This window comes from Papilio xuthus, unplaced genomic scaffold, assembly GCF_000836235.2.
Source record: "Papilio xuthus unplaced genomic scaffold, Pxut_1.1 DF824992.1, whole genome shotgun sequence".
NCBI lineage: Eukaryota > Metazoa > Arthropoda > Insecta > Lepidoptera > Papilionidae > Papilio > Papilio xuthus.
In genome coordinates, this window is record NW_013533657.1 from 4,765,087 (window position 1) to 4,772,137 (window position 7,051).

At 31.5% G+C, this 7,051-nt stretch overlaps 1 protein-coding gene across 1 annotated transcript in view; it reads left to right on the forward strand.

Annotated features, from left to right (window-relative positions):
* The first annotated feature begins 1,154 nt into the window (after positions 1-1,154).
* The window catches only part of spz3 (Spaetzle domain-containing protein 3), a 31,668-nt gene continuing 25,771 nt past the window's right edge, over positions 1,155-7,051 (forward strand). Inside the window, 1 exon segment of the mRNA NM_001312717.1 lies at positions 1,155-1,333. The gene's annotated coding sequence lies outside the window, so the exon portion shown is untranslated.

The following is a 7,051-nucleotide window of genomic DNA, read 5'->3' on the forward strand; positions in this document are numbered from 1 at the left end:
CATTAAGTTCACGCATAGAAACCTTATTCCGTGTTTATGGTACACTTGATAGCTTAATTCCACCACCACAATTTAAACTTAATTTCGGAAACCAAAATCCCTGTACAAATCATATTACCATATCTGTCATTTATATATAAAAATCAATTACTGTTCGTTAGTCTCGCTAAAACTCGAGAACGGTTGAACGCATTTGTCTTATCTTGGTCTTGAAATGATTGTAGAGGTCTAGGGAAGATTTAAAAGGTGAGAAAATACGAATCATTGCTGGGAAAACCCTTAAGGAACTTTTTTTTAATCCCGACAGCTAGTCTTCGATAAAATAAAGGGATAGTCTGTTACGCCAAACCGCCGAGGTGAAACTTAAGTTTTAAGATTTGAGGCGAATCTTTGACCTTTCTGTAGTCGAATTTATTTTTCATTGACAATTTTCATACTTATAATCTCTATACATCTTAAAAAACAAAGTCGCTTTTCGTGACCACTATTTGGTTTGAATTTTCTGCTAAGCCACGATATAAATTGCTGGGTGCAGCCATGTTTATAAGGGAGATTAACGAAAAAGGTACTGATATGGAAGAAAAGAGATTAGAAGTATATCCGTTGCCACCCGGGCAAAGCCGTTGCTACTGGTTTATAAAGCAATCTGCCAAAGTAATAAATAACTAAAATGAAATATTAAGATTTAATTATAAGATAATTAAGATTAATATCCGTATGTTTTAATATGAATGTAACATCAATCTTAATTACAAGCTTAATTAGTCATTGGCTTACAAAAAATAAACGTCAATATCGCTTTATTTTTATCAATTTCTATCTAAATCAAGGACTGAGTTACAAAGAATTCTCGAGTCATAGAAGGATGTTTGAATATATTTTTAAAAGCATTGATTTATAATCAAGTGTACATCCCTTGGAGATGCGGCAAATTTTAACATCATTTAAGTCGATTCGATACACTATAATATCCGCTTGTCTTCGAGACCTCACGTTAATTAATACCCAACCGGAACATGAACCATCGGAAGTTTGTACAACAGTGTCTTTAATACTGGCCGTTGTGTTGACACTTGTAAGCCTATCACAGAAGTAAAAGGTTCGCGTCACCGCTCAGTGGCCGCGCGACTGCTGACGCGAACGGACGCGTTTAAAATTCCTTTTTCAAATACAAAGCCCGCCAAATTGTACGAAACGCATCGTCTGATAAAATAACGCAATAAAGTTTACCTCGTTTATAGTCTGTGGAAACCATACTCGGTTTGTCAAGCAAAATAAATATTACGTTGAGTTTTTTTTACGTTTGCTCGAAGGCGTAAACGAGGACAATAAGGTAAAAGATTTTATTATGTCATAACGATTTATTTAGTTTAGTACAACCACGTTTAAATTGTTTACGCATTATTAAAATTCTTGTAGCGACAATATTTTTAGAACTAACCTTGGTGAGAATGATTTTATAGTGTGTTGTTACCCATTTTTTGATTCAAACCAGACTAAATTAAATAAAAAAGTTAAACACATTAATAAAAAGTTACTAAAGTAAAACCGTTTAATATTTACATATAAGTGAAATATGAACAATTTTAAATCTTACTAATGTTATAAATGCGAATGTTTGGATGGATGGTTGTTACAAGGTATCGCCAGAATAACTCTATGAATCTTGCTGAAATATGGCATAGATGTAGAACATAGCCTGGTAGAAAACATAAGTGAATAATTAAGTTTTTTTTATTCTGTGTGGATGGACAGCTACTTTTAAATAAATTAAAATCTAAAAATAAAGGTGTTGAGTGACTTGGATTTTGTCATTGACGCTTTAGAACTAAGCTGTGTTGCTTTGCGTAAACATATGTATTGGCGACACCAGTCTCAAGGTTGTTCCAATTCAACCAATGTTCAGTTAAAAACTGCAAATACAAAGTTTGCAAATAAATAATAGTGATAGTACGACTGACATTTAATTTTACACTTCCGCGAGCCTGTCCAGTGACGAATGACACATTTCAGATAACGCGCCTAGGAAATTGTATGACATACAAAATATTAATGCATTCAATAATGTAATACAGATTTATTTTTAGAATAAAAATGAATTGAATATTATCTATATCCTACGTTGAATCGACAGAATAATTTCAAAGAAGTATTGAGGAAAATTAAATTTTTATATACATTTTTCTACAGTCGTATATATTTAAAGGGATGTCTACAAATAGAGTAAAGTTATATCTTACTAATATTATAAATGTGAATGTTTAGATGAATGGATGGATGTCTGAAGGTATAGAATGATTGCATGAATCTTGCTGAAATTAGGCATAGATGTAGAGCATAGTCTAGAACAACACATAGGCTACTTATTAAGATTTTTTTAATTCCGCGCGGACGGAATCGCGGGAGACATCTAGTCTTATGTATATATTTCTCGTGTCATTATTTTAGTTACTATACTACTCCGAAACAGCTTGACCGATTTTTATGAAACTTTACATAAATTTTGAGGCTGACAATCGGCTACTATAATATATATTTTTCAATCCCGCGCGGACGAAGTCGCTGTCGACAGCTAGTAGTTCTATAATATTAGTTTATCAATATAGAATATAATTGGGCATGGGCGACAGCTAGTTAAAAAAAAGCGTGTAAAAATTGCCTCCAAAAACTTTTGATAATGACACCGGATTGAACTATTGACACATTTAAGACCCACATTTAGTGTTGAAGTGAAATTTAATGGGGATTAGTCTTGCATCATCAAAAATTATCTTCACCTTACTGGTAATGCTACTTTGACCTAAAGTTACGAAAGAGCTTTTTATTTTTGGAATTGAATTAATAAGACTACCGGAAGTTGATCTCAACTAAGTTTGTCACAGCTCAAAACTACTAAAGATCACAGATAAATATTTTTTTAATATTTTTTGTTTAATAAATTTATTTTAAAGCTAAGAAGAAGGTTTTATAAGTGCATTAACCTCATACATGGCTGGATATAAAAGTGAAAGCGATGTTTCATAATAACGCATCTAAAAGGAACATTCTTATAATAACAAAAGTTCGGTTGCAGTCGACAACTTAATGTCAAAGATGCATTAAAATTGGCCAATTAAAAATTCAATTGGATTCTAATTATAATAATTTTTAGGTTACATTTGTAATTGAATTAGACTCTAGTCTAGTTATTCTGAATTTATTCTATTAAATAAAAAAAAAATAATATTGTTATTACCTTAACTTAGAGGCAGAACAGAAGTAGAGAATAGAGACCATCATCACAAATTATAACGCCTATTGTTTGAACGTTTTGTCTAAGCGTAATTCGATTATAGTACGTCAGAGGGCGCCACTAGAAAAGTAAAAAGTTATTGGCACATAGTGGCGCCGTGATATTTTATTTCTTTATTTTATCGAGTGTGTTTTGTTATTTTTCAGTGTAAAAAAGAGCGAGTTGTAACAATGAGCAGAGAATAGTGTTGTCTTTAATTACTTATATTTGTTAAATCGTAGTGTGTTGTATATATTGTGTAAAGTTAGAATTATAATTTCTTAATAAACGTTTAATCGAAGAGCGCGTTGCTTTTATTTTGAACACGTTTGTACAATTATAAAGGTCCAATAATCTTTTATAATCACTATAATAGTGATAAAAATGATTTAACTTTATTCTAAACAAGCTGCAGCCCGTTACTCCATCCGATCAGAATTAAAAAATCTTATTAAGTAGCTTAGCAAGAACATATAGGTTCTTCCAGTCTTTCTACATTTATGTTAAATTTCATCAAAATGCTGTTGAGTTTTTCCGGGGATACCTTCTAAAAAACATCCATCAATCTAAACTTTCGCATTTATAAAATTAGTAAGATTTCAGTCATCAAAAAGGGCATCACGTAGTACTTGCTGATTGGTGATTTGACCTATAACCTGTTTACAATATTCTATGTCTTAAAGACAAATCGTGAGAGTCAACATCGCTGCAGTATCGATGTTTGTCTCATTGACACAACCAGGTCAGCGCACCTCCTTGTCTGTATATATTCTGTATTTGATTTACACATGTTTATTACTAAGCAAATAAACATTTTGTCTACGTAAGCCAAACAACAAACAAAAACTTAAAGTCAAATTACAATGCTATTATAATAAACTACAAAAAGGAATTTAACTTATATATTGACAATAACACATTTAAAAAAAAATCGGATGAGATTGTAGAGTATCAACAAAATATTTGAGGAACAGTAACTACACAATACTCATCCTTTAAGGTTTTATTAAATAGTAGCATGTCGCCCGCGACTCCGTCCGCGCGGTATGAAAAGCAAAGATAATTAGGAGCCTATGTGTTCTTCTAGACTATGTTTTATATGTATGTCAAAATTGATCGAGATCCGTGAAGCCATTCTGGAGATACCTTCAAACAAACATCCATCCATCTAAACATTCGCACCTTAGTAAGATTATATTAAGATGACAATTCGTAAGTGCTTGCACTCAAAGTTACGTGTTGCAATTGATGAACTGCGAAAGTGCATTTAAATATTATCGTACTATATTTAAAGTTCACTTTGTTCATTAATCATTTACATGTCAAATTAAATTGCGAGTAAAGAAACTGACAGCTGCATAATCGTCGTGTTAAAATTTTATAACCGTGAGATTTCACTGTCGCTACAACTGGGCGAAAAAATAATAATACAAATAAATTTTATGCCGTAACCCCAAAATCCTACAATTATAAATGCGAATGTTTAGATGAATGGATGGATGTTTGTTTGAAGGTCCAGAACAGCTGCACGGATCTCGATGACATTTGGCACATATATAGAACATAATCTGGAAAAACACATACGCTACTAATTATGTTTTTTTTTTAATTTCGCGCGGTCCCAGTTGCGGGTGTACTTTTTATGCTTTGTTGCTTTTTTGTACGATAAGTCCCTAATTGTCTTATATCGTTTTTTTTTTCATTTTGTCGATGGAATGATCTCTCATAAGTTTCAAAAATCTCTTCTGATTGCAATGAGCACCGAGGTTTTTAACATAAGGAAAGCACGTTTGCCTATTTCCCTAAAAATATAAAATACGATACAATGTAACTAAATATTCTATTATTTGTCACTCGATCAAGAAAGCAAATATAAAGCTCTTTAACGATCACCTAATTTGTATTCAAAATATTTGAGTGCGAAACTGTAGGCAAACTTTAATGTAGAACTCTGGTTGCCATGGCAATAATTCTGTTAATAAAATACTCTTGCGAAAGTTCTGAGAAAATTATGTAATTATCTGTACTTTGAACTTATTCTCAGAGTTCGAAGTTCCGATATGTTTATATGATACATGTAGATATTATTCTAAATCTAAATTCATTCAGTAATTTTTTATTACGCTTACGTCAAAGAGATATGAACAAGTTATTATATGGTCGCAGCAAAAAGACAGTCAAAAGACAACTTTTTTTTTATAAATTATAATAAAAAAATCTTCCGACATTCACGGTCATTGTTACATTCCATTGGACTTGTTATATATTCCACTCGTTGTATATACCGACAAGGTCGTTAGTGTTTTTGCGTATTCATGCTTATATACCTACTAAAATAATTATAAACGATAAATATATTATACAATGTAATCTAATTTAAAAACAAATCAGTTGATCTATTTAAATAAGCTTCAATTTTGCACATAATTTTTATCTACTTATTTAAAAAATCATAATCCTTAAAAAAATTACGTCGCAAAAATCTATTTAGAAATAAAATCATAAGTCGGAAAATGATAAAAAACAATATTGCAATTGCCCATTCATAGATTTGTAGAGTGAATGACCATTATCATATTTTTTATTCCGACCTGTTTAAACGACAAAAACTTTAAAGAACAATCTCTCGATCGCTTTATACATACATTACCATTCAAGTAAGAAACTTTAACTAAAATAATCATTTTAACAATTCAACTTACTTCTTCAATTGAAAGGATTATGATATTTCTAACCGTGATTTTTTAAAACCAAAATGCTATCATAAAACATTGTTATTTTTGTATTGCCAAAGTAAATCATACGGATGACTATTTAAACAGAGATTTTGGTCTCAGAAACCAACGGTAAGTAATTCACAGACGCACCTATAAAATTAACTTTTCGTTGATTTTTTTATGGCAAAATTTTAAATATTATTTTCAGATAAAAATTTAAAAATGTAATGCGACTTGCTAATTATTTTTTTAAAGTACCAAATCTATACTTTAAATGCTATACTATTTTTATTGGGTAACATTTATTCCGTAGGTTTCCTCCGCCAAAACACCCTACAAAAACTCGGACGCGCGAAGACGCAGTGGATATACGTCTCCAGTCCAAAAGACAGAGGTCCCACAGTCAACCGCTACCTTAATGATACAAGTGGATTAATCAACCGACTTTTATACGATTGCGTAACGTAATAAATTCGAACAGACGCTGTTATAATTCTTGATGTTTTGTTCGTTATGTCTGATGTCATCGGGCCACTTTCGAAGCTGTTTTTTGCATACTGCATATCAAAATATACTAAAAGATATATTTTATGTAAGAGACAGGCGATGAAATTGTGACAAGTGAATGGAATAAAACAAAACTGTCTTTAACGTCTTTGTCATAGATCTAATTCTTCTCTAGATAAGACAATTATAGTAGACAGTAACTAACCGTGATATATACTCCTCAATAACAACAGTTTTTATATAAATAAATATCACAACTTTTTAATTGTCGGATATATGCATTACTAGCTGCCGCCCGTCGCTCCGTCTGCGCGGAATTAAGAAAAACCTAATTAGTTGTATACGTGTTCTTCCAGCCTAAGTTCTACATCTATGCCAAATTTCAACGAGATCTTTGTTCTGAATATACCTTCTAACAAAATCCATACATCCATTATAAGTAAGATTGTTCTTTCTAAAATGTCAAAAAGTGAAAATCAGTTCACTGCGATTACGTTTTCGGAATTGCATTTCTTGGTATTTACCAAGAAATTCGCTTTAAATATCTACGAAAGAG